The sequence below is a fragment of the Nothoprocta perdicaria genome, unplaced genomic scaffold, assembly GCF_003342845.1.
Source record: "Nothoprocta perdicaria isolate Ctin4 unplaced genomic scaffold, notPer1 scaffold_18, whole genome shotgun sequence".
Classification (NCBI taxonomy): domain Eukaryota; kingdom Metazoa; phylum Chordata; class Aves; order Tinamiformes; family Tinamidae; genus Nothoprocta; species Nothoprocta perdicaria.
The window spans coordinates 5,194,756-5,208,049 of record NW_020454982.1 but is presented as its reverse complement, the minus strand read 5'-3'; the positions used below and the strand labels follow the sequence as shown (position 1 = coordinate 5,208,049).

At 39.1% G+C, this 13,294-nt stretch overlaps 1 long non-coding RNA gene across 1 annotated transcript; it reads left to right on the top strand.

The window, feature by feature from the left end:
• The first annotated feature begins 4,742 nt into the window (after positions 1 to 4,742).
• Positions 4,743 to 12,944, top strand: LOC112945055. Its single transcript, XR_003248937.1, has 4 exons — positions 4,743 to 4,792; positions 9,299 to 9,494; positions 9,791 to 9,927; positions 12,699 to 12,944. It is a non-coding gene; the product is annotated as an uncharacterized LOC112945055 (long non-coding RNA).
• Positions 12,945 to 13,294: the final 350 nt, after the last annotated feature.

Sequence of the window (13,294 nt, the reverse complement as noted above, 5' to 3'; positions counted from 1 at the left end):
AACCCAATACGGTAGCTCATGTTACATTATGTGCAAGCTGTTGGGAGTTGGTGACTGGTTAATGATGCCCATTATACCTTATTTTCCCTATAAACCGTGGAGATGTTCTCCTCGCTGTTTTCAGAAACCCTGGTCTAATCTGCAGTCAGTAATGCCTTAGATCTGACTGGGGGTAGGGTAAGTGTTTGTCTGAATTTGTCTTCATCAGAACATCTTTCAGGGGTAACCTTCAATCTTTTGATAACTGCTGGAGATGCAGGAACCGTTTCACGAATATGAAATTAAGGAGATGAGAACTTTTCTCCCATTACAGATAACTGTTGCAAGAAAGGAAACCTTTCTGTAGCTTCATGGTTGGGTAAGCTACTATTATCCATGTTAAATTATTTTATACATCTGCCAGTCATGCTCATTTGGGCCTAATTTAAGAGCTGCTGTTTGGACCACTGGAATTTCTAGCTGAAACTTGGTGTGTAGAGGAATTGTTTTTCTTGAAGAGTGTAAGTTTATTGGAGTGACTTGCTCTCTGTGTGCGGATGTGTGCACATGCATGCACAAAACAGAAATCTTAATATGCTTATCTGGAGGTGGTGCTTTGCCTTTTACTTCTATACTGTCCAAATCACTTTAAATTTTTAAGTATTTATTTAGCCTCATAATCCCCTTGTGAGTAATTGAGTATCCCCATTTCACAGATAAGGTACTAATTGATTTCCTCACATTATGCAGGGAATTTGGCAGAGCGGAGAGTAGAACACGTGTCTCTAGAGCCTGAGATTCCCTCCATAATCAGTGGGCCATATTCTCTTTCTGTCTCACTCCCTTTTTTCCTGTTTTGTCTCCCTTTTGTATCAAATTTTGACAAACATACTGTGTGTTATTGAGAGTAGATTCTGGCTATAGATGTCAATTTAGAAATGTGTGTTAGAGTAGCACATCAGCCTGGAAGTGCAGAGGACACTGTCCCAAAGAGAAAACTGGATTATAATGCATGTCAAAGCATAATGACATAGTGCTGCACAAATTCCAGTACCTTGACGTGACTCTGGATATGTGCTATTAGCAAACAGAATCGCATATTAATAAAACTTTCAAAGAACTGTAATAATGAGTCCACTGATTTTCACCTTAAAATGCTTGCTAGACTCTTCCAGATTTACTAACTAGGACAGACATGTTTTTAGTGACTAGAATTTAAAAAAGTAAAATAGCCATTTGTCATGAGCTGTTGCTGAGTTATGTATTTATTATTCTATCTATAATGAATAGCTCTGGAATTCGCAAACTGTTAGTGGTGGTAACCATCTGTTTTAATAAAGCAACATAGATTTTCCAAATGATAAAAAATTATGTAAAGGTAGACATCAAAATTAGGGAATTTTTCTCTGCTTTAGATGATATAAATCAAAATCACTGCCATTTAAAAAATACCGTGAACAAGAAGTAATTAGAAAACTAATTGCTGCTACAGAAGCATTTCACGGTGAAAGCTCATGTTGGCATTTTAGTGGAGCAGCTTGTCTGAGAGAAGGTTTGCAAGCAAGGCTTATGATCCCAAATTTGGAGGGGGGGGAAGAATCAAAAAGCAGCTCTCACCTATGATTTTTAACATGTCCTGTTATGATTAGTGTTAGGAGAAATATTGGGGGTGAATTTTCATAGTAGTTACAGACCTAAGTAGATGAGAAGTAAAATAAACTTATTAATTCTCAAAGTGTTTGCAGTGCTTTGCTTATGGTTAGCATGCCAAGTATATGCCTTACTTGATGTTCTCTTTCTAATTTATATTATATAATTTTCTAAGGCTGTAAAATTTCCTAATATTTTTATTAGAAATATTTATTTTTATGTTATAAAACATGTATGCTCTTTTCCTAAGAGGCCAAAATGGCTACAGGTCTTTCAAGTTAAATACTATACATAATTAGGTAATTTTAAAAATGCATCTTATTTACCCAGAAGTAATTCCAGTCTCTTGACAACCACAAATAAGGAAGATATTTCTTTTAGTGTGTGTGCTTACAAAGCTGCCTAGGCTTTCAATCAATATCTAGTATGCTAGCATACACAAATGTATGCTCTAGCATACTTAAACTGTAGCTTGCGGCATGTACATACTGACTGGGAAACCCTCACTGGAGAAAATACTACTGTGTATATTCAATTATAGAGTTAGAAAACATTTTAAAAGCACTCGAACATCTGTGTCTTATAGCTGTTCAAATCTTTTGTGTAAGTAACTGCATTATTTAGGGGACACGCTTGCACAAAACCACCTCAAACCCATCATTTCTGTCCATGAACTTCGTTTTGACTCTCTCTTTGAGGCGTGAGGTGTCTGTGTTCAACATGGCTAACCGGTTAATAGTAGACGTGCTCCCAGCATGGCAGCTGTAATAGCCCGCAGGTTGTGTGGCCTTTTGCCCATGCTGCTGTACCAGTTTGTGCCGTATGGATTCTGAGGGCTTTGCTGGTTTGCATGCTCTCGAATGCATCAAGTAGCATGTGAGCACGCGTGTGGGCAAGCAGAGCTGGAGCGGCAGAGCGAGAACGATTCCTTTTCCCTGCAGTGAATCCATCCCGTACAGCTGAGGCCGGAGTTAAGAACTTCTCCCTAGCATCTCCCCTACGCTGCTGCTTCCTTAGCTTCAGGCCATTGCTCCTTGTCCTGCGATCTTCTGAGACCAAAGAATTCCCTTCCTTCATTTATATTATTACCTTGAAGGTATTTATAGACTGTGATTGAGGCCCCCTGAGCCTTCTCTCTTTGAGACTATGTAAGTTTAGCTCCCGCAGTCTCTCCTCACACATCTTATCCTCTAATTCCTCTACTGCCTTTTTGAATTTCCTCTAGTATTTTAAACACTCTTCCTAAACTCTGAGTGCCTGAACTAGCTGTAATGTATCACTAAGCAGGGCAATGTTATTAATGCCTGTTTAATATTCACTTTCCCTGTAATCATCTAAGACTGATGCTAACTTGTGCTCTTGCATGGTAGTGTTGTATGCCCCCATTTTGTCAGCTTGCCATTAAATAGTACATTTTTCTTCTTGCCTTTGTGTATATCACACCACAGTGCTAGTGCTGCTTGGTTCTACTTCTTATTGTTACAATTCATACTTCATGCTTTTTAAGCACTTTACCGCTTTCAAATTGCCTCTTATAAAATCCGGTTTTCTTTTTTTTTTTTTTTTTTTTTTTTAGGTTGTAATATGACTACCTCACAGTCTTCAGCACCTTATGGCACCTCTGCTTTGGACACTATGTCCACAGATCTTGAAAGATGAATATATAGGACCCCTCAAGTACTTCCACTTTTTCAAAGTGATACATGACTCTATCACTCTACATGGTGTTAAATAGAAACGTGTCTGTGTCACCAAGCATTCGCTTGCCCAACCACTGCTTTGCACACAGATTGAAAAGTTGAGGAACAGATGTTCCAAGCTATGTACAAAAGGTTGAAGGTAGAGGATGCATTATGCAGTGTACCAAGGCTGGCAGAAAGATTCCTCCCTGGCTTTCCCAATAGTTTCCCAGAACAGTGAGAATGTAAGATGAAGAAATTTTACAGTACCAGCTTTTTCCCTTCCTCACCAATCTGTCAGTTGGTTGTACTTCAGTTGCTGTAACAGTAGTTTAAATTGTTAGATTAATTTTAATTTTCCACTAAATGCTTCTTTTTTTACCTTACCACTTCTCTATCCATGTAATATTTTTACCTCCTGGAAAGATTCTCTTTCAGTGATGATATCTGTTAATTTTATTGAAATGAAAGAAATGAGAAAAAAAATCTTACAGTTCAGAAAGCATATCTAATACTCCAAATTACATTTAAAGAGCAGTGTCAATAAAGCAATGGGGGGAATACTCTTCAGATTCAAACGGACTAATTACCGTAGTAAGGAAAATGGATTATGTCTCTTAATCTGGTAAATAAATCAATCCTCTTAAAAATGACATGACTGTTACCATGTTACCTATCTGAACCTTTATTTTTTGTTAATAGCCGCAGGAAGTGGACAAAATTAGGCAAATAGTCACCAAAGTGGCTCTGATTTCTCTTGAACCTCTCTGAGCTTGGATAAGATAGGTTTGTTTCTTGGCTCACTTCATGAGCACCTTGTGAAGTAAATGTTTAGTATTTTTAACTGGCAGTATTATCTGATAGTCACCTTTGTGAAGGTGGAGAGAAAAGGGTGCTGATTTCAAAGGCAATTTGGCTACTGAGATCAGGTAGTCCTAATGGTAACTGAAGGAAGCTCACAATTACCCCAGATTTTGTCACAAGGTTAACAGGTCGAAGAGAAAGTGTCTGCTGGCTCGTACTAGGGACAAACTTCTGCAGAAACAAATAACTTTTACTGTATCTTCCCTTAAGAGGTGTCCCAGTAACCAGAAAGAAAGCAAGGCCGCTTGATCCAGTTGGAGTTGTAGATTAATCATGTTCAGGTGACCAGAATTAAAGGTGGCCAATTAAATTGAGAGCAAGTGTTAAACTGTACAAAAGTATTTTGAACATGGGAATGACTTGAGCACTGCTTTTTGGTTTTGTTGCTTTATAAAGATTCTTACTATGTGTTTCTGAAAACTAGAGGGGTCTTCATCCTATTTACTGGATTCTAATTTTTTTTAAACTAGATTAGTATTGTGAATCCTTTTTCTTACTTTATATCTTTTCTGGAAATAAATTTCTCTGTGCTTGTAAAGTCATATTAATGTGGTGTTTCTTTACCTGCAGCTGAATCACCATAAAGTAGGATTCTGGCAGAAGAACCTCATTATCACAGGGTATGTAACAAGTTCGATTTCTTGCTGTGGTGTTTTTTTTTTTTTTTTTTTTTTTTTTTTTCCAGAACGTAGCATATGAAAAAGGGGTAATTCTCAGCATTTTGAGAATGCTGAGATAAGTTTTAAAAATTAAACAAATGAGCAGTTGTATGAGATGTTGTATGAGATTGTTGTATAAATAATTTTGTTCAAGATTACTTGTGCTTCTTATATATCATGCATTTAATCTTTATGCATATAATGCTGATGATAAATGAAAAGCTTTGGAAACCTGTTACAAATAGCTGGAACTAAACTGCAGCTCAGTCAGTATTTATATCAGAGCTTTAATTGATTTCCATTTCAGAAGGTTCTTAAACCATTCCACAGATGAGTCTCCAGATCACTTACTAGGTATCTCACCATACAGATAATCTCCAAAACGGGTAAATTAAGGGCAGAAGAGATAACAACTGTGGGAAGTCAGAGTGCAACTCGGAGGCAGACTGCAACAAAGGTAGTTGAAGGAATAGAGTCGCTCAGCCCATTTCCATCCCACAGTATGGTGCTGCTGCACTGAATTCAGAGCTGCACAGTTGTGATGTGTGGTTTTGGAAGAGGCTGGCTATTGGAGGTTGCAAGGAGAAGGTAGTCCTCTTAACGGTGTTCACATGTGGCAGCTCTTTGTGGAGAGGAAATGTGATTCTGTTTGCAGAAATGCCCTAAATTAAAACAGTAAGTCTTTTGAAGCAGCAGAAAAATCATTCACGTACAACCATCTCTCAGAAGAGAGAATGTCAAAAATAAAATACTCATGCAAAAGTTCAGATTCTCTAATCTAAGGCTCCCAGGGCCTTTAGGTCATCTAATAGCTTGATAAAACAGAGTAGTTCAGAGGAAAGTGCTTTCACTGGGAAGTAGATATCAATAGCAGTGGGCCTTTGCCAGAGTTATTGGATGAGCACCGAATTAACAGTTGTGGATGCAAGCTACTTAGAGCAGCTTTATGGGAGAGGCTTGTGGCTTTTTACGATTATAGGGTATTAGATATCAGACCCAAGAGATTAAATAGTGTATTTGTTATTAAATGAGAACTTAACCACACTGTTAGAGAAAGGCTGTATTTTACAGTATTACGTGGTATAGATTCTTCTTAACGTTTCAGCAAGAGGACATGTGAATGAATCTGTGTAGTGCTGATGTGACCCTTAAGCATAGGAGAGAATGAAGCCTGGGAAAGTGCACTGGAAACAAGCTTCAGTAGGAATGTTTTTCTCCATATTTGTCTTCTGATTTAATGTAAAATCTTCTGTAAAAGCCACATGTGGGAAAACACAAAAAAGCAGCTTCTCATATTATTGACTGTTTGCTGTCAGGCCTACAAATCAAAGGCTTGACACCTTAATTTCCACTTAAATTTATAATCTGTAGTCTGCATGAGTCCTGTGTGTCTGCTGAGCATTTCGCATGCCACATCCCCTGAAAGGGGAAAGCCCTTTGCTTTCAGTGAGCGAGGGGAGGCCTGTGTGCCTGGCCCAGCAGCCGTGCGTGGGCGAAGGAAGCGCTCCCTGCAGCATCAGGTGCTCGGGAAAGCGAAGCCTTAGCAGCTGGCACGAGGGGTATCTGCTTAGTCTTTCTTCTCCCTGGAACTGATCCATGATCTCCCTTTCCTCGACTCCCTCTAGCTTGTGATTCTGGAGGGGTTTGGAGGGGGGAGGACCCCTTCCAGCTTGTTTGGAGCGGGGAGGACAGGGGCTGCAAGGGTCAGACTGAGCCAGTCATTCACATGGGTCAGCGTCAGCAAAAGTCTGCGCATCCTGGGAGACACACAGACTCCATGTCCTGAGGGAACAAAGAAGAAATTGCCTCTTTGAAGAAAGAACGAGATATCTCTTGGAGGGGCTACAGTAGCTTGTGTCTTCCTTGGAGAGGGTGAAATTGCCGAGAGACTCTCAGCGGGGAGATGGGCAAATGGAGCAGGTACCCATGTGTATGCTGGTGATCAAGGAGGAGGAGGAGACCTCTTTCCAGCATTATCCCTGGCATTTGAGTTCCTCATGATAAGGCCTCTTGACAACAGGAAGGGAGCAGCAACTTGGAGAATCAGGAGAAAGATTTTCCTTGTGAAGGTTTGGCATCCCCCCTTGCCTTCCTTCCCTACTAGTTCCTCCCTTCTTTCCCTACTGTTAAATGGAATTTGATGTTGTCAGCAGTAAATACAAAATATGTTATTTTTTTCATATCCTTTAGGATAGAAATTAATTAAATTGATAAATTAAATAACCTTTAGAACCAGTTAATTTTTGCCTCTGCTGCTGAAAAGCCTTGACTTGTCCATGATGTGCAAACTTCCCAGTCAACAGGTGGAAACTGAAGAGCTTTCTCTCATAAGTTAGGCCTTCAGAAGTGTGTGTATGATTCTGAAAATGTGGTTAAAGCTGAATGGTCCCCAGTAAAACTAACTTTAAGGAGCTGTAAGTAACATGACAGCTAGGGTAAATTTCCAGTCTCACTACAATCCTTACACAGGCTTCAGCTGTTTGAACAAATGCAACAGCGTCTGGGTGTCCAAATATCAGTTTTTGACCTACCTGCTTCATTTTGTTCTTCAACCTTCTCTCCTTTTATGCTTCTAGAACATAAGACTTCGTCTTTTTAGAGAAAGAAGCAGGAGCAGCTGAAATATTGCTTCTGCAGCTAATGTACCTGGCTACAAATATGATAGTAGTCTATAATTTAATTTAGGAAAATTAGAAGGCTATTTCTGAAGCAGCAACGTTAGAAATTGGAGTCTATTTATCACCTGCAAAGCTAGAGCTCAGATAGCAACAGTGCAAGCTTCTTCATATTGGTCCCTAGTGTGATATTAACGTTGGCTGGGAGTTCATTTTGTGGCCCCTGCTTCAGAGCAAAGCTAACCTAGTGCACTAAACTGCACACTCTGCTTAGGAGGACGTGGTGCAGGTAGGAACAGTGCTGAGGCTGCCAGGCCCACACTCTCCAGATAGGATTCAAGTTCCAGTCTTGGAAAGGGAGACCAAATAGAGCCTTTTTTGCTAGATGTGCTGGTGCGCAATCAAAGGCTCAAAGAGCTGTGAAGCTTTTGAGTGGGTTGTCAATATGTACTGCTAACCCACTGTGGAAATTTGACTCACTGCATTGTAATAAATAGCACATGCTATGTCAGATTTGCTCCCTGAAAAGGTCTAGAAGACAGATTTTATATGCAAGTATACATAGATAAACTTGATTTTATTCTGTAGAAATTTGTCTAGATACTCACATTTTCTAAAGTCTGTTTCCATGAGCAGATTTTCACTAAGAATTCAGTAAAGCCATTGAGTTTTGTACTTGCAATCAATGGCATGTATTGCACAGTAGCAGGTGCTACATTGTTGCGTGATGTATTTTTCCGTAGAAATGTGGATGCATTTTTCTGATTTGCAGACGTAAGATGCAGTTGCTTTATCATGTGAACATTCAGCAGCAGCTAAGAGAGTATCAGTGAAACTGCAGATTCTCCATAAACTGACAGTGTTCACTGGACCCTTTCTACTGGCACTTACAACAAGCTATAATGCTTAATACCATTTCATGCTCTTTCATGCTTCAAAGCTCCACTTAGATCTTTTAGGCCTTGAGACTTCTGTCATTCAGGAAAATATCAGCATATGTTGAATTTCTTGGAATCTTTTGACTGTTAAGATTTTGCACCTACTCTGTTTTAGTTCAAAAGAGCATGAGTTCAAAAGAGTGTAGTGATTCAACAGAGTGCTTTTGACATGGAATAAGCAAAGACAAGGATTCTGTTTTAGCATGGTGAATTCACTGTATTTTCCTGATTTGTATTGTAAAGACTTTTCACAGGGTGATGATTTGGCTTTTTCAGAGTGAACTCCATCAGAATGACTTGGAGTTTTAGCGACAAAGTCTGTAGCTGAACTGCTAAGACTAAAAGTAAGGATAAATATTGTCAAGTACAATTCTAAATGAACTGTAACTAGCCTTGTATTTCTGTTTTGGTAAATGAAAGAACATTTCCTAACTTTTTCATCGCAACTACATAAATCGCCCGAGTAGTAATTAGGCTGAGACTGGATTCCGTTCTTTGACTTAGAGCATCGCCTCACAGAGGAGACAGCAAGGGAATTATTTACCTTTTAATTGTAGTTCTCTGAAGGTGGGAGTCTCTGTGGATTCATGCTCAGGGGGTCTCAGCTGTTGTGACCTTGGGTACTGAATGACTAGATTAAATGGTAAAGTTTAGAACTGGTCATAATGAGTTAGTACAAAAAGATGCCTTGAGGGGTCTATATGGCATATCATAGCCCCTAACTCCCAAATCCTTTTCAGACTAATTATAATAATTAGAACTTAAATAGGAATAAAAACCCAGCTCTCAGGGGGAGGTGGGAGGATGAGTGTGGCTCTAATAGCGGACACCATACTCGGAGAACTCAATTATAAGCAAGTAATTTCCTTCTCTCCAAAAGGTAATTGGCCTTTTCCACATCTCTGTTCTCACAGATGATGGGGGAGATTGTATGGAGCAGGTACCTGCCACCAGTAGGAGCCAGGATTGCTGGAGAAGGCGGGGAAATGAAAACCAGCAATGACCTAGACTGTTCCTGGGCTGTCTGTTCCTGGACTATAAAGGAAATGGTCCGAAGAATATGAAATGCCTGATAAAATATATGCAAAGAAAATCGTAGAAATATGATAGGTGAGTGCATTGAAAAGGTGGTGACTTTATAGCCCTGAAGTTGGATGGCTTTGGTACTTGCCCTGAGTATGAGCAGTTCTATCAGCTTGCTATTGCATGCCAGTATCCTGTTGATATCCTGACCACCCCAGAGATAACTGTTGAAATTTGGCTTTAACCAGTCCTTGGAAGTGCTGGTTAGTTCAGATGTGACAACAAATTCATTATAAAGATTATGCTTTAGGTTTGGCTTAAAAATATATATATATATATATGTTGTGTTTAAATTTCACTTTGACTACACAGTTTTATTCAAGGTACTTCACTGTCTCATGTTGCCAAGAAAAGAAACCTCAGGAGTAACTCAGGATTCTTCTCCTCGTTCAGTTCTTGCTCACAGGACCGGGACACCTCAGTGGACAATGCAACTTTTCAAACATCTAAGTGAGCTAAGGTTTGTGATGAAAAATAGAAAAATATTCCACTGATATTCATTCATATTGACTTTGAGTGCATTAGTTTTATGATTCTTTCTAATATAGGGAATTCGATTTACTGTGAATGTTGACTGCAAGCATTTGCTTTATTGGTTAGGGACAAAACTATTGCTTTATTGGTTAGGGACAAAACTAGCTGAGTAGATCTGTGATTCAAGTTAACAAATTATCTCATGTCCTGCTGAGGACAGACTACCGGGCACATTGATGGCTTTATTTTGACATTATTCAGGAGCCTCTGAGTTTCACATACAGTTAATAAAAGGCATAAAGTTCTGACTGGGAAAGAAATGCATTGCTCTTAGTTTTGAAGCATTTTACAACTGACTGGTTCCATCTGACAGTAGTCACAGTACAGACAGTGACTGCTTGCAAAGACAGATGTTTTTATCTCATATCCTGTAATTCTTTGTCGTCAGGAGGAAAAAAAACCCACTTCCAAGCACATGTCTTTTATATAATACCAAACTGGCTTCACAGTCTGTATGCTCTGTGCTCTGCCCCCCTCAAACCTCTATGTTTTGAGGTAATATTCTCCAGCTGTAGCAGGAGTCCATCTATAAAGTCAGTCCCAAATCAGAAAGTTGAGGCCTGTGTCTAGCTACTGTGACATCTGGGGATACATCTGAAAGCCTGCTTTCCCCATGAACTTTTTGGTTAGAGACAAACTGCAGCTGCCCAGTATCAGCTAGAGAGGGGCTCTGCAGCACTGCACAACTCCCCATCTGCAGCTGCCTCCCTGTTGCTTCTTGCATTGGGTATCGGCAAACTTCTAACTAGCAAATCTGCAAATGGGGATTTTTAACCTCCTCATCTATGTTCAACATCTGGGCTGTAAAGGCAGGGGTTGCCATGGTAACAGGTTGTTGCCGAGTGACAGTGTTCTGATGTCATCAGAAAGCAGCCTATTCCCATGAATACCTTGAACTCAATAAATAAAAGTGCTGCCCTCAGTATAGTTCAATATGGAAACAATTAGACATGCATGTTTTTGTGCTGTTATGAAATAGCTCTTTCCTGTGTGCTGGTACGTCTTGACATCTGCAACGGTGTTTTCAAAGAAAACAGGAGAATTACTTTGAACTTGCTCGGAAAGGGTTATTTTGTAAAATATGTATGTGACCGTGGGTGTTTGTTGTATTAACAATAATCATTACCTGCCTATCTGCTATGGACTGGCTATTGTTTAACTTTAATGTTTTATTATGCATTGCAAGGTTTAGATGAGTTTTTTGCCTCCTCTTCATGAAGACCTAGGGGTTTCATGTTTAATGATGTTTTATTCTTTTCTTAGTGCTTGACAAGGAATGCCCTTCTCCTTGACATACACTGTATATATATAAATAATGGGCACTTCATAAATTTCTACCTTTGTACTTGCCTAAATTCCTAAGTGATAAGTAGCAGCTCTGAGATGGAGTGGCAGCAGGGAGGCCATCAGCAGTACAGCACCATACAGCAGGTTTTACATGTCCACTGCTTATACTCAGGAATCTTGGTTGAATACAAAGAGTTGTGTGAGCCTTTTTCTGGATTTTTCATCTGTCTGTGTTCCTAGGCATGTAGGAATCTTTGGATGGTCAAGGCATGTACATTGTTTGACTGAGCATCTCATCCTCAATTTCTCATGTGGAAAAAGGCAGCATTGGCTGAGATGTTTCTTTTCTGGCTAGCTGTGTGTTAGCAAATGTTGGAGACAGCAGTAATAGTACCAATGCAGAGATATTGGTATGCAGTGCCAATAGTGATAACGGAGCTGGATGCGTAACAGCAGAACTATTTCTCTTGCCATAAAGCACATACTGTATCTTTATCCTTCTGGTCAATCTATTCTAGTACAGCCTAGAACGTGCAAGGATTCCAGCCCTCTGTATCTAGGCTGGAAATGGAAACTGTGAATACAGGGCCACACACAGTGAGTGCCCCTCTCATCTGGATGTCTCCCTTTAGTTCATTTCAGAAATGCCATTAAGGCTCCACTCATCTTCTGATCACTTGCTCTAGATCTCAACAAGATTGGGAGCGAGAGTGGAAGGTAGTCCTGCCTTACCCTCTTCAATGTGAGTTCTTCTTGCTCCATCTTTGCTTTTTTTCCTACCACCTTTAAAACAACATATGCTCCCTAAGATACCTTACCATCTTATCAATTTTATTACTATTATTTTCCTGTTATTATTTATTTCCTATTATTTTATTTCTGTTATTTTATTCTTATTATTATACACATAAAAGATGTAGAATCACTGGAAAAACTCATCTATATATTCATTTTAAAATACAGCTAAAAGGAGCTTTTTGGAAACACCAGTATACGCAGAGGTTGGACTAGAGTAGATGGGGAGATGTAGTGTTTGTAAGGGAGTGTTTGCATGCTGCATATTTCTCTCACCTCAAGTCAGAGGAAAACTTCTGCAAATCTGTTGCAATAATAAGCAGTTGTATTTAAGATCAGTCTTTTTCTTATTTTTCATAGTGTGCAGAGGATTATTTTTTCCAGTTAAAGATTAGTGTTCTATAAAAATCGGTTAGCCCATGAAATTGTGTGCTGGAAATGAACTCTAAAAATAATATTTCATCCTCATATTTCTACTAGAAAAATACATTAATTGGTCTGATCTGCTTTCTAATAGCAGCATTTGTTACCCATTGAGGCAAATAAATTTGTTTAATTCCCATTTATTTTAATTCCCTTGGAAAAAAAAGATAATTTATATTTCATTCCATGTAGGACACTCTGGACTTATGCTATCTTGCAGCAGAGAGTTGGAGAATGGAGCAACAACTGTATTATTGAAGAGCTCCATAGCCACAGACTGGGAAAAGCATGATCGGATGTGATTTTCAGAACAGATGCCCAAGCAGAGTTGGCAGTTAATTAAAAGCACTATGTACTTAATGATTAACTAATCACAGCGTGATGGCATTCAACGGAGATGCAAGAAACTTCTCTGCTGGATTCAACAGAGAAACTCCTAATGTCTGCCTTCAGGGTACCGTACTTACAGCCGTTTGCTTTTGCATTACCAGCAGAGACAACACAAGCAGTTAGTCTAGCAAATTTCATTAAGCATTGCTTAGTTAAAACTTTAAAAACAGGAAAAGATGAGCTTAGTTAATACCATATCAACTGTAAATATTGCAGTTTGTCTTTGCACTGGTATTCCACAGCCATACTGTCAAGCAATGATTACAAAGCATTATAAACACTTAATCATGCTTCATGAGGTTAAGTATTATTTATTATTAAAATATGTTAAGTATTATTTCCATTTTACCAATGAGTAACTGAGAGTATAGAGAAGTTACATGACATAAATGATATGT